The 20014-nt window shown below is 40.0% G+C and overlaps 1 protein-coding gene across 1 annotated transcript in view; it reads left to right on the top strand.

Moving 5' to 3' along the window:
* Positions 1-20014, top strand: part of NAV2 (neuron navigator 2) — a 374080-nt gene that overhangs the window by 36684 nt on the left and 317382 nt on the right. The window lies entirely within an intron of this gene.

The following is a 20014-nucleotide window of genomic DNA, read 5'->3' as shown; positions in this document are numbered from 1 at the left end:
AGGGCTGTTGTGTATGTCAACTTCATTCCTGGCATCTTTCAGATGCATTGTGAGAAGTAAGAGAGGCTCAGTGCCCTGGGTCCAAAATCAATGTTAATAAATTATCAATTGATTTAAAAGATCTACCAGTCAGGCAAATCAGGATCTTTAATTAGTGACCTTGATCTGAAAGCGAACATTTGCATTAAAATAAAACAAATCACTCGTGTCTCAGCCAGATAGAGGCTGTGCTTTTCCTTTCTTAAGGTAGGCAGAGCTTGTTCCTGTCCTCATTCAGCGATACAGAAAATGTACATGTCAGGCTGAAATGCCTTCAAAGGACCTGGATGAATGCAGTGTTTAACTTGCTAGCAGCAGCTGAGCATAAAGACTGATTAGAGCAGTTACTCAAGATGGATTCAGATTATTAGGTAATATGGAACAAATGTCAACAAAAATAAGATTAATAAATGTAGGCATACACTGACAGTGATTTATTAGGCCTTTAGTGTAGTGGACTGCTAATAATCTCCCAGGGGATCATGATCCCCCTTTATAACATTTACAGGTTGGGTGAATGACAGTGTCAGCAAATGTGCTGGAGACCTCGTGTCCCTTTTGTCTGCTTGCCACCATTCCTGAACTCTAAATATCATCTCCACTCTAAACAAGGAAATATAATACATACTTTAAATATTTTTTCACAAATGTTGTCATCAACCTGGAAGTAGCAGATAGCACAGGTTTAATATCCACAGTACTTAGTTGGTTTCTTGAAAAGAAATCTACAGTATCTCTGAAACAGGTTCTCTGAACCTTGCAGTAAAAATTAAGCATGAGTTGAACAACTTAACATCAAACCCAGTTATTTAATGCTCACTGGCCTTCTATTCAAGACTTCAAAAATTACAGTTGAAATAGCTGAATAGAGTTGATACAGTTGAAAGTAATGATTTATATTGAAATCTTCGAGAAGAACAAGACCTCTGAGTAAATAATGTTTCTGAATATAACAATGATTCTCAAAAATAATTTATATGGATATTTTCTATTTAAAAATAATGGAAGATGTGAAAGGTGTTTTCATTTTGGTCCATTTCATAAGTGTCACAGTCTGTGCAGAGTGAGAGTATCTTGTATTATTTTTCCATGGTTGTTAGTTCTTTGTGGACTACACCTTTCAAGTTCTTGGTGTTCATGGAATGCAGCATTGAGTTGTCAGAAAGAAAGTCAGAAATACATCCTATTCTTGATGAAACAGTGAGATATCCAAATCACAAGCTTTTCTTGATATCTGGAAGGCCCTTCTGCAGTTTGAAGCCCTGGTATCTTGAATTGGTGTTCCTTCTATTGAGAGTGGCTCGGGAATCTAAAAGAACCTGTTTGGAAAGAACACACCCCTTCTAAACCTCCACCACTCCTGCATCTCGTATTAGCGAGGAACAAGGGGCAGGTGAACTAAAAAAATGGATATCCAAAGCTGGACATGAGTCTTACTAGTGAATTAAAGTCTTTGTAGTGGTGCTGTAGGTGTTTTTAGCAAGGTGAGGGCTATCTGTGGGTTTAGGAAAATGAGTATCGCTAAATGGGAAGTTTGGGTGCATAAACGAGGTCTGTGGGAGGGCTTTAAAAATATTAAGGTGTGGTGTGGCAAGCACATTTCTCTCTCTCTCAGGATTTTTCATGGAGGTGCACAGAGAGAGATGAAAGAGAAAACAATTTCTATTTCTGCTCCTTGTTTTTCTCATGTATCATGTGGAATGTGCTTGGAGAATTGTTTACTTGGGGTGATTGCTTGATTGGATTCTGGTGAAGATTGTTTGAGTCTGGTGGCAATTGGATTCACCTGTGTCTGGACTCTCGCGAGAGGGTCACGAGTTGGGAGTAGTTAGATATGGTAATTAGAGAAAGTAGCATGTAGTTTTTAGTATCCTCTTTTATATAGTATATTAATGTATTATAGCATAATTATAATAAAGAAATTATTCAGCCTTCTGAACTGGAGTTAGACATCATCATTCCTCCCATTGGGTTTGCCAGCATCTACAATAGTGTGGGAGACCTCGGTCATGAGCATCCCTGAGGAGGTGGTTTCCAGAGGCTGATGGGTTTCTTGTTCAGATCTTTTTTGTCTCATCAGTGCTCCCTGAAAGCTTTGTTCATCTGACTCGGGTGCAGCCATGGGGAAAGCGTGGCTTTGACTTTTCCCAGGAGGAACGTTGTGGTTTGAGGCTTGGGTTCTTGCAAAAAAGAATTGGTAAAATCGAGCTTTAACAAATGTTGAAACTTGGAATATAATATGGTTTCACCTGTGCTGCTGCTTCTCTGGAAAGGACCTGCTATTAGTGAGTATAAAGTTTGGTTCCATCTGACATAGCTGCTGTTCGTTTGTTTAAGTGAGGTAAGACAGCAGTTTTCTAGTGGTTCTTATTTTTGTTTCTGTATTTATTTGGGGCCTTTTTGTGTTTGTTTTTTTTTTTCTTTTTTTTTTTTTTTTCTTTTTTTTTTTTTCCACCCACCTGCAGTGTGTGCATTAGAATTAGGCCAAATTTCCATATCTAGCCTGTGTCTTTCTGGGTGCTCCATTTGAACCGGCTTTCACTGGATTCTAATGTAGTCTTGAGGTTTCAGTCTTCTGTAGCTGCCAGTGAGGGAAATACCATAATTTTCAGTAACATGATGATTTAAATGTAGATTTTCTGACTCCCGACACTTTCTATAAACAAGATTATAGCTAGTTATTGTATTTGAAATACATGTCAGTTTTCAGTAATTTAAAAACCCCCCAAAATGACAACAAAAGAACACAACATTTAATCATAAAAAGCTTATTCTGTTTTCCTTCATGAGATGTGGTTTAATGCAGAGGCTTGCTGTCTTGCATGCTGTATTTATTTTTAATTCACCCCATCTAGGAAGCTGGCATTAGGTACTGGGTCCAATTCCGGTTATCTAGGTTTTAATGTCATCCTTGGGGATGTGGTTACTTCTGTGGCTGAATATAACCCATCAGAAAACAAAATGCACCTTGTTTCTGGCTGCTCTGTGGGGCTGAACAGCAGAAGCTGTGCTTTGGTCTCGCTGTGATTAATTGGGGGTGAGTGAGTTCCCCAAGTAAATAATTTTTAATTTTCATTTCATGCCAGATAAGTCATCTGTCTCGTACAGATGAGAGTGGCTCATCTAGCCATGAGCTCGCTGGGAGCTGGGGAGAGCCTGAACCTTCTGAGGTTCCCTATTTCTTCTAAAAGAGCTGACAGCCTCTCACCTTTAATTCCCCCCATCTCCTGTAATGTGCCTTTTCCTTATTCCTGCTAGCAATGTAGACTTCTTATTTTTTTGCTAAATCTGTCTTGCAAAACATGATGGTTGGGTAAGATGCAATTTTGCTTTAATTATGATTAAATTACTTTATGAATTAACCAGAGGATCTCATGAGACTGGAATCTTTTGACACATGAGAAAATTGCCTTTCTTTAACAAGCTGCTTCAAGCATGCAAGGTAATATTAGCATTTTTCAGTTATAGCTTCAGGGGATTAAATAATAAGGGGAAGTATTGTACCTACAATTACATGATGTGCATGTGTGTGTTAAAATCTTAAAGACAAGTAGACACAGAAGGAATTAGTTGAACTGCTGAACCTATGACATTCTGCAGAAAGTGTGAGTGGGGATTTTATTTTTCTTTATAAAATGGCCTTTTAAGAAAACATGTGTCTATCTGAAGAATTTTATGTTGTAGACTTGCAAAGGTTGGTTGAAGTTTGAGTATATTCAGCAAAAAAAGCATCCTGAACTAGATACACCTGTTTCACCTTAAGGGTAATGAACTCAATGAAACTTTAAAGGGAGTGCATGGTAATTTGCATAAGTGTTACTATGTTTTACTTGATCTGTTGGAGGTAGCAAATATGCTAAACCTAGGAATTGGATGTTGAAAATATATTGCACAATTAACCTTTTTGTGAAGTACATGTGAAAAATAGTGCATGCTATCCTTAGGTCTATGAATAACCTGTGATGCATGTGGTATATCCGAACTCATATTCTTCTGTTTTAATACCTCTAAATGCACACTTAAAAACATTTATTTAGATACACAATGTCTGATGAGTTGCAATTGTTCAAGGTGCTATAGAAATTGAAGGTGATTTTTTTTTTTTTAATGAGGGTAAGAAAACAGTACAGCAGCTTGTGTCAAATTGGGAAGGAATGGGACAAGCTAAGTTGTATGACCTCTGCATATGTTGTATTCAGTGTGGACTTGCACCTGCATGACCCTGCTTGGTTTCAGAGGGTTGCCACTGCCTTGTGCTATCAAATCCAATGAAATGGAAAATTGACAATAAGGGATTTAAGCTATTGTTGTCATTGCCCCAGCTGTTTGGTTGTTGTTTTGATGGCAGGATTCAGTCATGTTCTACACAAATCCATAAGGTAATGGTAATTAGTGGGACTCAGAACTTGGGGGGATTTTTATAGGGATAGGGAACCATATGACAAAGAAAAAATTGTTTAAGCATTGTGGCAGTTTGGTTCTAAAAGGAAGGTGTGTGCATAATACATGATAGATTAATTAATGTGCTCCACTAGAAAGGATAAATTGCTTGACTTGGAAACAGTCAGTGACAGAAACCCAACACCTTCATCTCTAGTTGTATTTGAGGCAAAACTGTGCATGTGCAATAACAACCACGAGCAATGCTGGTGTGCAAATGCTCTCAGTAGGGCAGGAATTTTTTCACCTATATTTGTCATGTCTTGCTTTAATCTAAAATTAAATGCATATTAGCCATTACAACTATTATTACTGCTGTTGTACTTTGATATAACTAGCCTGTCTACATTCACAGCCCAGAGACTAAATGAGGCTGGTAATTTTAAACCTAAAGCTGTTCTGTGCTGACAGTAGGTAATACCCAGAAGACAAACAGCACAAATTACAACCTTGTGCAGGCAAGATCAGATCAGTGTTGATAGTCTCTTGACTGCATGTGGCTGAATGTTATTAGAGAATTTGAGAAATCCTTCAGAAAAAAGCCATGTTGTCTGGTTTTTTTTTTTTTATGGTAGCTGTAGATGTTATTGAGTGGGTTCATATGGAACAACATCAAACACCTCTACTATGGTTGTGTGCTTCTTGTTCAAATCTCTTCTTTATGGTTTTGAATTTCCTTCTATTTGTTAGTTGACACTGAAGATTCTCTTGCTGCTGAACGGAGCTTTGTGCTGTGTACAGCTTCAACCCAAGGCTCCAGAAGTTTGCAATCAACCAAGTAAATTATTTGTCACCTTGGATAAATATTAGCTCTGACAAATTAAAACTGCATTTTTCTGGTGTGCATTGCATTCCATCTCACAAAATGGTAATTGTTCTTACAGTCATTGCTCTTGCTTGTAGTGAGGCATCTGTTTCTTGTTTAATTACTAGCATTCAAATCCCAGTCAGTTTAAAATAACTTTTTGAGGCTTCAAGATAGCCTATCCAAGGCATCACAGACATTCCTGATTTGTACCTTTGGCATTGTGCTTTTTATGCAAATACATAAAAAAACACCAAACCAAAAAAAACCAAAAAACAAAACAAAACAAAAAAAAAACAAAAAAAAAACAAACAAAAAAAAAACCCAAAAAAACCCACAAAAAACCCCACAAATAAAAAGGAGTGGATGGGCATGGGTTGTGTCTTGTGCTGTAATCAAAGGCAATAAGATAAAATGCTGGTGTTGGATCTGCCTTTCACCATCAGCCTCTGTTCATCCTCTGAGCCTGGCTACAAATCATGGAGCCTGGAATCCACCACTGCCTCTTGCACAGTCACTTGAAGTTGAAAGTCTGTTAAATGACTTTTGCACTCTGACATGGCCTTGCATGAGTTAAGAGTGGCTCTTTTTATTTTTTCCCCTTTGACAGTTAATCTCTTTATTTTTTTTTTCAATCTGGAATAATCATCTTTCTTCGTACTTGTCCCCTGCAGCAGGTGCTGCTGCTTTGCTTCTCCATGTCCCTTGGCTGTTATTTTAAAAATCCTCTTTAGGGTTTCAAGACTCTGTACAACCAGTTGGGAGCTGTACCTTTTCATAGTCCTCCTTGAAGAGTGAATTCTCTCACCTACTGAGAGGATAATGATGATAAAAACACAGAGGCTCCAATTTTCCTGGATTCTCTGGAACTGATGTGGGGATTTTTAAACTTTCATTACTGCTATCATCTTTCCCCTCATCTCCCATCAATAAAACAAGAAAATGCAAAACATAAATAATAATTAAAAAAAAATCCCCATCTGGAGAGCTGAAAAATGTTGAATACCTAAACGAGAAACACGAGAGCTGCAGGGGGTGGGGGTGTCCAGAATGGGTTTGTTCATGTCTTTATCTAGAGATTTTCCAGTGATACTGCACCAGCTGTAGTGAAATTGCCCATCAGGATTATCTCCAGGGCCAGAGGATCATGTTTAGAGGTACTACACAGGTTTTTTGGGGGACATGCTGTGTTCTCTGTACCCTGACTGCAGCCTGGCTTGCTGTGAGCCCTTTTGGTTGCTGTTTATAATGGCAGTGCTGATGCTCTGGCTTTTATCCTCATGCCTGCCATGGGCTTCTCTTCACACTCCCCTGCTTCTTTTGTGTGAGTACAAGGCCAGTTCAAATCCCCTATACTCTTGTGTTTATTCATAAAGTGCCCCAGATCAGTTCTGGTCCAGCTCTGGCTCTCCCTGGAAGGGGCAGGCAGAGCTGCATGCTCTCACTTAAAAGGAAAATGCTTTCAAAACACGATATAGAGCAGAGGTGCTCTCAACATGGCCACCTCTGAGTCATACACACTCAGAACTTTTAGCTATTACAGACCCTTTACCTTCCCTGAACTGTCCTTTTTAATGTTTTTGTGCTATTTCCCAAAACACTTTAAGTTTTCAATAGTAATTTCACAGCTGTGGGCAAAAAAAGAAACTGAGGGTTGAGACTTCAGGTGTGTGTTAAAAAACTTGAACATCTCTCATTTGGAGTTATGTAGGAAACCTGGAACAACTCTTCACGTTTTCATGTGCAACATCCAACAACAACACATGGGGTGTTACCTAATGGGGGTCTCTGCAGCTGCCATGAGTCCTGATAGTGGCCAGCATGAACCTTCAACAGACTTTTTTCCTCCCTTCCCTCTCTACTGCTTTAGCCAGTAGTGTTTATGCACCTCAGCAGAGAAGTCTGAGGAATGTGATGAGCACATTCCTGAACGAAGAGCTGATCAAGATGTGATTCAGTTGTAACAGGAGTAGTAATTGGTAATGATCTGAATACAATGGGGAGAGTTCTCTTCCGCTGCATGCCTATGTAATAGTGGCTTATGTGAGAGTTTCAATGTTTGTGTCTGCTCTAAAGGAAGTTAAGAAATAAAAATGAGATGTGACAGATATTAGTGCTCTGAAGATGAAACAGAGGATGTCTTTTTGCCACCAGGAAAGCAATGAGCCAGTGATAGGTGTAAATACTTTCATCCAAAGTTTGCTGGTTGCTGCTGCTGAGCTCCATTGACTCCTTATTAGGTCAAAGGGGATAAATCACTACTTGTGAGTCAATTATTTCTATGGCTGTTAAGTGTACAGGCGGGCTGCTAAGGCTGTGGATGGTGTGATGTTGTGAGGAAGCACTGGGAACATTTCCCTGCTAATGTGTGTTTCCAAATGCCACGGCTATTGCCTCACTTGGCAAACAGCCACTTGAAATCGGGGCTGAACAACTCAGGTGTCAGATGTGACATGTTTTTTTTTTCTTCCAACAGTTTTTCGTTTTTCTGCAACAAACTCTGAAATTTCATATATACTCTAAGTGCACATAAACTTTAAGGTAACCTTCCTTACCCTCAAAATGTTTTCTTTCCCTGGGTCAATTAATCCAATTTGCTGTTTCAGCCACATGGTGCTGGAAACAGAAAGATGTGAGGGTAGCAACAAATACACCACTGTGTTTGTAAGGGCGAGCTGTTTCCTCTGGTAGCTGTGCCAGCTTTTGCTACCTTAAATTTATAGGAATAGATGGCAGTGTTGTTGGTGGTGTTGTGCTGAAATTGGACTGTATTCTAGGACATACAGCTTTGAAGTTGCATGAGGGATTTCTGAAATTTCTGTACGAAGAAACCAGGAGCACTGCTTAGGATAATTCAGACATTTCTGAAATGGGTCCTGGCACTGTGAAAGACATACTTTTTTTGTGTGGATATTAATGAGAGCATTTAGAGTAATTCTGTGTGAGGGATCAATGACAAAAAAGGCTCGAACTGTAGCATGATGTGTAAAACCACCTGCAGAGTCCTTGCCCGTAGTACTTGGAACAGAACTGGCCTCTGCCAGTGCAGTTGTGTCCCCAGAACACTTCCTAGTATTTCACAAATTAGCAGAGCTTTTAGTGGCGGTGATGTCTTTGTTTCTGGTGGGTGGGGAAAGACTGCTTCAAGTTTCTGTCCTAGGTTAATAATCTGTGTTTCCTCTTTAGACTGAGTGTGAACCTAACAACAAAGCAGGACTTGCATTTTTAAACTCTCTACTGTCACTGCCAAGTAATGACTTACATGCTGTTTTACCTGTGCCTAAAGGAGCTCTTTCCTCTTTGGGTTAAGCACTGAATGAGATTAATTATGCTGATTAGACACCAACCCTGATTCATGTAACTCATCACTACCATCGTAGATGTTTGGAATTGGATGATTAAACCCTTTCCAAATTCAGATCTTGCAGCACCAGTGACTATCCTGTTAAAAATTGCCTGGAACAAAACATATGGTGTAGAAAAGTGTGATATGCATAAACCTCATGTATTTCTTGTCTCCTATCACAACTTCTCTCAGTTAAACCAGCCTTATCAAATTGCTTTCTTCCTACTGGGCTGTGGTTATGGTGGTTGGTCCTGGTCAGGTGTTGATGTTTCTGTCTCTATGCTAGTTTTGAATCCCTCTGCAAGAATGACACCCACAAGCCCACTTGGGCAAACAAGACTTTAATTTTTTTTTTTTTTTTTCTCCAGCCTATGCATGGAAGTCTTTTTCAGTGTAAGTGAAGAGTCTTGAAAACCAATCCCTGAATTTCCAGGGGGAAGTCTCCAAGGCATGGCAGGGCACATGCTGCTGTTGTGACTAGCATTGGTGCAGGACTGCCGCTCTGCTGGGCTGGCTGCCACCCCCTGGTGTGGGCACAAGCCACTCTTTGGGGACATACGGAGAACTGGTTTTTTGTTCTCAGCCTGTCTGCCTGAACGCTGATGTTCAAAGGATGGGAGGAGCAGGAATGAGCAGCTGAGGGTTTCTCCAGCACCCTTGGTTACTTTGTGCCGCAAAAAGCGTTGCTGGTGCCAGGTTTTTGAAAACAATGTTTCACCGCATGTGTGTATCTCAGTATTTCAGGATTTCCAAGGCTACCGCATGAGAGTGTAATGTTATTTTTAAAAAAAGGCAGCAAAGCCAAAAACAACCAAACAAAAAGACCTCAACTCACACACCAATGGAGCATCCGGAGGCCTTTCTTTTTGCATTTCAAAATTGTGAATCACAGCAGTCCTGTGTGCATGTTCAGAGTATGAGCTTGGTAACAGCAGGCTCCTAGCTCTGCCCTGGGGAGAAATCTGGTGTATTCTCAGGGTTTATTAAAAAAAAAATATATTGTCAAGGTTCTAAATATGGCAGGAGCAGACTCAACACTAAAGTAACCAAATAGGAAATCAGGCATATTTCTTAAGGTTTTGAGTGGATTATCTTCCTGTCCTTGGAAAAGTTTCTTCTTGGAAAAGTTTCTTCACCTAAAAATCCTTTGCTAAAAAGGAAAACCAGTATATGTTTCAAAAACTGTCTTTATTTATATCAAGATTTACATATGTAATATCTAATCCAGATTCGGGTTATGTTATAAAGCTTCAGGATCTAGACCACTTTAGGAAGACAGTAGGGAGAAACTGAAATATTCATCCATACCTATACAGATGAACAGGTTTCCAAAGTACAGTTTTGTATCTGCTTTGTTTGATTTTCTTTAGCTTGTGAGGAGACTTTATTTACTCTAATTCCTACCCACTCATCTGTTTTAGTCTCTTGCTCAATTACATTTTGATAGTCTCGTATCTTGTCATCTTACCCTCATTTTAAAAGTCTGCAGGAATGGAGCTGTAACAAAAGCTACCTTGAAATAAGAGAGTTCCGTGTGTTTCTTGTAATTATTCACAGCAAAACATATGCCAGATTTCTGTGGGTAAATGTGCCAGACAGGCACAGACTGTTGTTATTTGTGCACAGGATCTTATCGGGGTGTAGCAGGCTCTGTGACTGCTGATGTGCTGCTTGTCCAAGAAAGGTTACTCTTCTCTTTGTGTCTGTGCCTGGATGTGCTAGGAAGGGTAACAAATCCAGCCTGAATTACATGTATTTCTGTAAATTAATATCTTTTAAATTCAGGTAACAAACCGTAGCTGTAGATGGGTGAAGTAGATCTGGGGGAATCATTTAAGCTTGGAGTGTGGGCATAAATACTGGACAGTGGGAAGAAGTGGGAGACTTTTCTGTTCAGCAAATAACACCTGCTTGTGGGGACCACCTTAGGAACTGCTGAGAAGACAGATATCACAGCTCTTTTAGGGGGTTTTGGGTAGTTATTTCCCTACTCTGAAGAGATGCTAAACCTGCAAGGCCCTCACTCTGTTCCACAAATGTGGGATATAAGTCATGCTTATATTCTTTAAGATGGTGCAGCAGTGTGTGTCTCCATTTACTTCAAGTCTGTGATTTGGGTGGAAAGTTACATTTATTTCTCTAGTTTTATGTTCCGATTTCCTTTTTCCTTCCCCTCATGTTCTTCTCTCTAAGGTCTCTTCTAAAACTGAGGTTATTTCACTTCTGTGAGGTGGACCAGTGTTTTTTACTTCAGTCGATAACAGTATTGTGGTTTTGCAGTTCATAGTCTTTTGCTATTCATGCCCATAAAGCAGAGGAACAGCAAAAACCATCCATCTGGCCTGGTGCCAAAGGCTGGTGTCCAAAGATTGGCATCCTAGCTTGGGAACACATGGAGCAGGAGCACGTTTGTTCCCCTGCCATAGGAAATGCTGCCAGGAGAGCAGCGCTACTGTGGCTGGCAAAAGCCAATTTACTAGTTGGGGGCAGCTACAAGGGCTGGAGCAGAGGTGGTTTTGGGAGCAGAATATCAATATCCACATGCACCATGTGCTGTGGTTCAGCTGCAAGGAGAAGGAATGACAAAGTATTGATTAGGAGGTGTTACCTTTGATGGGGATATCCTTGGATGCAGTAGAGTCTGTAGCACTTGAAGACCGACAGATGCAAAATATTTGGGGTCTTGAAAAAAAACCCCAAAACCTCAGCAATCTATTGTATTCTTAGTGTTGATTTCAGTATGAGCGTGGCTTTAAGGCTGGTAGTTTCCATTAATATTTGTAGGGAATTAATTACCTGACAATTTACACTGGTAAAATACGATTTATTATTACTTTCTGATGCTTTATCTATTAAGAGAAAAAGAGTAAAGGAAATAGTCAGCTGTGGTCCTTCAGAAAACAAAGCACCAACTCTGTAGCAGTAGTAACTAATCTCCTCTAAAGCTGCTGTGCAATAATCCAAAGCATCCCATTAAACAATCACTGCTGGTACTTACAGTAACAGTTTTGAGCCCTTGCCTGTGAGGGGGTAGTTGCTCACTGCCATGCATGAGTGATGTAGACTTTGGAGCTGCAGTGATCCAAAATGGGTTTGTTTGTGGGTTTTTTCCTTCCAGTTTGGAGGCAGTAATATGTTCTATACTGAATTGTTTTATTTTGTGATCAGGATGCTTTCAGTAGAGTTCAAAAGGTAGAAGCAGATGAAGAGTCACTGAAGACAAATTTTTACAAGATTGATTAATCAAGACTCAGCAGTGTAGAAGAGCACAAAGAATGAGTGTTAATATTATATATAACAAAAGGAAGGGCAAATAAGATGATTGCTCATAACAGTACACAGGGTTTCTGCATATTCATTGTGTCCTTTTTGCCTTCTGCTGAGCTTTGGAAAGGATGCAGCTGTGTACGTGGATCATGCCTCATTCTGTGATAAGCTAATCCTTGTAGTTTGAAATTAATCCAAGAATGGAGAACATTTGTTTTTAAGACACCAAAGCATTTTTAAAATGTAAAATAGGATTTCAGATTCCAAAGATAATGAATTATCTTTTAGAGTCAATGCTTATAGGTATGAAAGATAGTTCTGCAGCTCAAGAACTGAGTGTTTCTGTTATTTCTTCATCCCCTCATTATTTAGCTTTTTTTTCTTCAGCTCTTAACTCCCTCCTCCTCTCATTTACTTTGCTATAAATCAAGAGCAGGTCTTTTGCATTTGACAGACTGAGGCTGGTATAAGACTTGTGTAGGCAATGTTTTAATCAGAGCAGGATGTGTTGCCTCTAATGGGAGCCCTGATAGCAATAGGGGAGGAGCAGCTGGGACCTTGGGGAGTCTGGTGGCCTGTTCTCCTGCCAGTGGAGAAATTTATTTGGCAGCTCCAAAGCTGCTTATTGGAAATGACTGTGAAAGAGGGAAAGGAGAGTGATGAGCAGGCTAGGTATGTTTTCAAAAGTCTGTATTGAATTTTTCATCTCTCATGTCAAATAATTCCTTTTTTTCCTTTAACACATAAAATACTGGATTTTGCAAGAGTACTGAGCCATACTTGAGATGAACAGTAACTGATGATTTGGAACAAGGACTGGTAGCAAGGGCTGACACTTCAGGATCCTTGGAGCTGGACACTGAGTGACACTACTGTGGCTGGTCAGGTGAAGTGCTGCCCTGACTGAAACACTTTGAAGGCACAAAGGGGACCAGCTCCTCCTTTCTGTTTGTGACACAAGAGCTAAAGAAGAAATGTTCTGTAAGATTCTATTAAACTCCCTAAAAATAGTGGCTGTGTTTTTTCTCCATCTTTTCTCTAAATCCCAGGTCTAAATCACACCTGTGCACATATTCCTGCTGCTTCAGCACCTGATTTCATACATGGACAATTTGATGCTTTCTCCCTTCTCTTCTACTCCATTTCTGCAGTAGCTGGATGTCTGTCCTAGAGCACCTCTTGCCCTAACTCCATCACTGCCCTTGTCTTCTCATCCTTATACCCCAGATTCCTGCAGTTAGAGCTCCTTTCCCCACACATGTCCTTACTCCAGCCTGTGGTGTGCTCTCCTGCTTCCCTTCTCCCTTTGACAGAAGTGGCATCTCCTACCCCTGTAACTTCAGGAAAATTCTGAGAAGGCTGTTCTGGAAATGTTTTTTGTCCTCATTGTATTGTAGTCAGGAGGATGCAAACTTCACCTTCGGCTGTGGAAGAAACCATTTCCAGTCGTTTTGCCTGGAGCTGCACAGTGGAAGGTTTGTGTCAATGGCCAGGAGCAGACCAGGGGCTGGATGGAGCCCTGCCTGGCAGCATCACCTGTCTTGGGTCCTCCAGCCCTGAAGTGTGAGAGCTGCTACCTTTAGCAAGAGAAGTGTGATGCTGCAATTGCTTCTTTCAACCTCAGTCTCTACAGTTGTATCTGAAATAATTAAGGGCACCTTGCATTTGCTTTGTCTGACTTGATGAAAGGCAACTGATCTTGAATGTTTTGTTCCAGTGATCTTGTGTTCCACTTGGAAGTTGCAAAATGTGAGCAAAATGTGGGCATTGCCTTTGGCTTTCTAACTGCATGTTTAAGGGCACACTTAGCAAATATGGATTGTTGTCTCTTGTTTTGGAATGCTGACAACCAAAGCCATTTCTTCTAGTTCAGAAAATAGTTTGGCCTCTTCTAAAAAATCCTCTATGAATATCTTGGTTAGATGCTTTCTTGTAGCCCACTTCCACTTGGCTTGGGGAGCTTTGTATGGAGTGTGCTGCTCTGGTGATGTCAGATCCACGTGTTCAGGGGGTCTCAAACCAGCTGGTCTTGAGGTGAAGCAACAAAGACATTAGGTATACTCTTAATATCAGAGAGGGCAGTTGAGCCTTCTCCTCTTCAACTACTTGATCCCATGATTTTTCTTGCTCCACAGCTAGAAACCACAGGCTGTTAAAATCCTTGTGTGCAACCTTCAGCTGTGTAAGAGTCAACTCTTATGTGTATTTTTAAAATACAGCTGAGGTGATCTGCTGGCAGCTGCTGACAAAAATGTTGAAATGGATCCTTTTACCCTTTACTAGAAACTCCTCCATAAGGATTTTTTTTCCTCTTGAGTGAAAACCTGAATCCTCGTTTAGTTTCTTAAGCTTGGCTACTTTGATGTCAGGTGAATGCCTGTGCTGGCAGAGGGGAGGGTGTGGAGCTGTGGCCAGGGTTATGGGAACAGAATCACCTCCTCTGTTTGTTGATACGGGAATTTGGTTTCCTGTGTCTTTAGCCAGCTGCCTGAATTTGACAGTGCAGGACAGCTTATAAGAGGCTGGCTTATTTGTTTTGCCCTTAGAGATCTGGCCCATTCCATGGAGCTGCCTTGCAGGAGCATTAAGGTTAGGGGCTTTTGTCCTGTAGCCTTCCTTGCACCCAGGGCAGGGGATAGATGTGGGGATTTTTCATTCTGAGGTTGCCCTGCTGTTCTTTGAGGCGTTTGAGACAGGGCATGTGCGTGAAATTAGGAAGAATTCAGAAACTGTACATATGCAAATTCCCTCAATCACTTATGTGTGATTTTATTGTTTTAGCCTTGTGATCTCATGGCTAAAAATCCCATTCTCTCCAGTCAGTATAATTTGTTTTCTCTGTGTCAAATGCCCCTTATATGTGGCAGAAGGCCACTAATGCAAGTTAGATGCACTGAACCTGTGAAGAGATGGTATTTCAGGCAAAGCAGCTTACAATTTACTGGCTTTGTTCTTTCTAGAAACCTTATTATTACATCTCTCCAGAGCTGTCGAGGAGAAGGTGAAAGATTCTGTACAGCTTCCAGGAGTGTGGTCATGCTGGGAGCAGATGGTCCATTCTTGGAAGCCATCCCAAACGATGGATTACTCATCTGATGCAGAATGATGCACCAGAAAATTGCAGGTTCACCAGGACTGCTCTTTGACTCCTTTAAAGCTTTGATTCTTTTAACTTTCTGCTTTTACTTGTCTGCCTGGTTTGTTGCTCAAAAATCCTTCAGTAAAATAAGCTCAGCCAGAACCATAAAGACACTTAGAATTTAAAAGAGGAACTAGTATAATGCAGCTGAATTGAGGGAGGACTTTGGAAGTGTGGTTTCTTGTATTGTGAGGCTTAAAACAAAAAACAAAACCAAGAAATCAGTTTTCATTAGAGTTTCCAGTGGGAAAGAAGGAGCACAGTAGTATAATAGAATACTTTTGCACTTGTCAGTAGTATCACTTACTAATACTTCACCTACTTAAACCTGCCATCAGGATCACTTCTTATATCTGCGTTGTTTTGTGTTTGCATTTCATCCTCACTTTTAAGCCACTTCAACAGTAAAAATGTGTTTGAATTAATGTGATACAGGATTAAGGCATGAAAAACCAAGTCATAAGAAGCTGAGAAGTTGATTATTATTCATTGTAAATGTATTCAGTGAACCAACCGTTTTGGAAGCTGGTGGCTGAGGATGTTGCAGTAACTAATCTGGCAGGAGTATTTCTAGGTACGTCTCTGCCTGATGCTGAAGGATAGCTATAAAGGATAGCTATTATTTTTTTCCTTCCTGTCTGTTGCTCTGATTTTCCACGTTGTTTCTCAGTATTTTCTTCCCTGCAGACAGCCCCAGTCTGCTGCTCACCGCAGGTGTAGTAAAACATCCACATGTCCACCTCCCTTTGTCAGCTGTTCCAGTGTCACTAAATGATTTACATGGATTTTTTTTTAGCCAGGTCAGAATTATTTCTCCAGAATATATTGAGTTTCCCCTGGCTAGAATGGCAGGAATCTGGAGCAGGTTTTTATGAAAATCTGATGAAGTCACCTAGGCAGTGGAAGAAGCAGCTGCATAACTCTGTATTCTCCAAAGTCCAGCCTTTTCTGTGCTGTCATTGTGCTACTCGAAGCACTCTGGAGTTGTTGAACAAGGTGATGTTCTCCTTAATGTGCTGTGGATTGGAGTAGGGTCCTGGGCCCTCTTTAAATGCCCTGGGCCATCACAGCCTCTGCCTCTGGGTGCACCATGGTATGAGGGGAATAGCTGTCAGTCAAGTTTTGGTCCCTCCTTCACACCTGCCTGCTAAAAATGTTTTAATTTTACAAATCAAAGGTGTGAAGGGAGTCATGGTGGTCTGGAATTATTCGGCATTGGTTTTCTTTCCTTGTTTCTCCATCCATTTAATGTCTATAATCTTCATCTTTGGAGTCTGATTGAAAGGAGATTTCCCTGACTTTCCTGAAAACATCTAATTTTCCCAGGAGCAAGGCACTTGAACATTTTCTGCTAGTGTTAAGGTGATGAAGACTTTGTTGTACCTGCACAAACACAAGAAAATGGGCTTCATTTTATTTTCATTTACTCCAATTTAACTCCATTAGCTACAAGGGAATTGACTCTTTCCTCCCTCTTCTTCAGTCAGAAAGAGATTTAACTGCACTGGTTAGAATCTGGTGAGAATTTAACTCTTTGGGGCAATATATTAATACCACTGTTATATTTAAGACCCAAAAGCAGAACTGATTGAACTAGTTAATTATCTCTAAATTTTCACAAACACTTTTTAAAATGAGCTATAATATGCTACTTGAAACTGCTTAATGTTAATCTGAACTATTCTTTTTGATATACTTCATGAGATGTTGAGGCATGTGTGTTAATATATGTTGTATGCATATATTTTGAAATTCTGTATGTGAAGAAATTTTCCAGTCTTTTAAGGTTCTTGCTATTAGTATATTGGTTGGTTGATCACAATACAAAGGAATTATTCTCATTTAATAGAGTTCCTAAGTAAAGTACCATTTTTTGAAATAATGAAGTTGATTTCTTGGAAGAATAGTTTGCTCCTAACAGACCGGTAATAAAATGAGTCGTGACAACAAAGCATCCTGCAAAACATGGGATTTGTATTGCAGTGCCTCCACTTACTTAAATCTAAAATAATTTAAAGTCCTTTATAATTTCACAGGAGGTAGGATGCTGCAGAAATAATCTGGAATGTACCTTCATAGCCGGTCTTGAGTCACCAGTTCAAATGTCATGAATGGGAGCATATATTTGAATAAACATTAAAATAATATAGATTTTAAAAAATTGGATCTTTATTGGAAATTTTCCTTTATTTTCACCTTTGTTATGTGCCTTCTTAATTACTCATCCAGAAATCATTGTATTTTAATGAATCATATGCTTATGCCTTTGGTAAGAATGCAGGATTTTAAGGGCATGAATATTTTTTAGGAGTAGGGTTTGAGGAAATTTCATCACTCCTGTTTGGATTTGTACCATATGAAATTATACATATTGCTTGAGGTTATGTTACACTGTGTTCATGCCATGCTAGATGCAGAGTAAAAAAAGCTGCAGGGGGATCAGAGGAAAGCAAAGAAAACTGTGCTAAGACCCAGCAGTGCAGTTTCCTCACCAGTGTGAGTTACTAAAGCCGTGACTTGCTGTCTGCCAGAACAGTCCTGCCCCTTTTGCAAACCTGATCAAAGAGTTTTACCTTTCCCTCTTTGATCTTTAGTGACTTTAAAGTAAGTCAGATCAATTATATAGCCAGTTTTCTCCAGTTAATTTCCAGTTCTTTCATTAGTTGGGTGAGAAAGGTGATCTGACTTAGGGACTGGGGTGCATGTGATCCCTACAAGGGAGTGATAATGATGTAGATAATTTTGAGGAAAGGCACAAAAATGGTGTTAATGCACAGTATTATGTTGTCTTATACTCTTCTCAGCAACTTCAAGTTAAATCCCCTTCCTTGCTGCCCCAGTGAAGAAGAGAAAATAACTGGTGTTATTCTCTCTGTTGGCTGGCACAAGCTGCAGAGTGTGTAAAGAGACTGACTACGAGGGTTTAGGATGGGTGTGAGAGGGAAGTGCGGTTGGATTCTGCAGATGATGAAGAGATTGGGGGATTGAAGATAATGAAGAGATTCTGAGATTGCCTCAGTTGGGCAGAGCATGGTACTAAATAACACCAGGGATGTGGGTTTGACCCTTGGGTGTGTCATTCATTTAAGATTTGGAATCAATGGTCTTGCTGGGTCCCTTCCAACTCTGAATATTCTGTGGTTCTCTAAACACTAAAAGTTGAGGTCATCCATCCTAGTGGAGGAAGAACCCCATATGGTGTTCCAATTGAATTAAGAAATTTGGTTACATTTTTGTTGCTCATAATAATCAGTACTTTTAATTTAGGAACCCCTAATATAGTTCAGAGAGTAACTGTGTTGGTGTTATCTCCAAACTGTGGATGAACTAAAATCTATTCTTGGTAACTTAGAAATTTTCCATATAAATTATTCATCCAGATTGTGTGAATACAAAAAGTCATCCAGATAATTAATTCCCGTTGTTCAGGTTGGTTTACTCATCACCATATTTTAATGACATTAGAAGTGTTGTTTTTTCATTTATTGCAACTGATGTAAGTACAAAGAAAATTAGTAGTATTTTGTGTTTCCTCTTATGGATTTGTAGTTGTTTAGTGGAGATAGAGTGGGATGCTTCTGTCCTGTGCAGCACAGTGCTGGACTTTTTTTTAAAAAAGAAAAAGTCAACAACCAAGACCAAAAGAGCAGAAATATCAGGCTTTATGAAGTCTAGATTCCAAGCTGCTTTTGAGTCTATGTAGGAATGAGGTGGCAGAATTACATTAGAATATTACCCAAAATTTAGGCCTTCTATTTTTCAATTATAAAACAAACAAAAAAGAGAAAATCTTTGTATATTACCACCCATTTTCCTGCAGGATAACTTAGTGAAGGACTGAGGAGCTATCAAAAGCAAACTGGAAAAGCACAATCCATTTTGTTGCAGAACAGTCTTGTGCCTGGACTTTTTGATCCATAAACTGGGCTCAGTGCCCTGCTACTGACATTGGCTTGTTCTTGGTTTCTTTTATTTTTGCCTTCTCATTGTTAAACTCAGAAGATCTGTTTCCTTTCATTCTGGAGTGCAAGAGAGAATGTGACAGCTGAACTGTTGTAAAAAAATGAGATGGGAGAACAGGTAGGATGTATATAAATGTATAATTTCACTTCTGGGAGCAAATGTCACATCGCTACTCGAGTTAGTTACAGAAACTAATATATATTAATGTAAGGCTGCTGCCCGTTGAAAGAAACGTTATTATAGGGCAGGTTTGGACACGTATGTGTCTGGAATCCTTAATGCATACCCAGCAGACAGCACACCCAGCGTTCTGCAGGACACATTCTGAAGGATGTGCAAGGGCAGGGTGGTGCCTGTCTGTTCCCCTGGTGACTGTAGGGCAAGGGTGGGACCCTGCTCCTCTGCAAACGCAGCTGAGAGCCCCCCCATCTTCTCCAGTTTCCCTGCAGCACCCCCTTAGGACACCTCAACCCCAGGAGCTGCAGCAATCTGCCTTTTCTGGCACATCTCTGTTAAGATCACTGTCGTGAAGTCCAAGGACAAGATCTGGTGTAGACCAGTGAAGTGTTTATTATTCAAGGAGACACTCAGTAAAGCTTCTGACTCTTTTCTGCAATTCAGGGAAACACTTTTAAGTCTGCAGTGGGGAAGGTGGGACCCAGTGGGTATCTCTTTTAGATGGTAATAAAGTCAAAAGTTTTGGTATTGACAAGATTCAGCTGTGTTTACTGTCCTTTTCAAGTGCTATGCAGAAGAGATGAGTGACATCAGCAGTACTGGCTGAGATTTTCGTCAGTCTTTGTGTCTATGCTCTATGATGACATGCACTGCAGTCAAAACCACACACACACAAAATACTTCATTTTTCTAAATCTGAAAATAAATTTTGTAGCAGATCCTTCAGTCAAAAGTAATATGGACTTTCCAGCATCCAAACTTGTGGTTTTTCTTTTTTACTTTTTGCTTAGATGCAAGCAGGAGCATCACTAGGAGCTACTTCCTTTTTTTTTTTTTT

Source organism: Vidua macroura, chromosome 6 (assembly GCF_024509145.1).
Source record: "Vidua macroura isolate BioBank_ID:100142 chromosome 6, ASM2450914v1, whole genome shotgun sequence".
Taxonomy (NCBI): domain Eukaryota; kingdom Metazoa; phylum Chordata; class Aves; order Passeriformes; family Viduidae; genus Vidua; species Vidua macroura.
The sequence above is the reverse complement of the archived record's forward strand: the minus strand, read 5'-3'. Positions and strand labels throughout refer to the sequence as shown.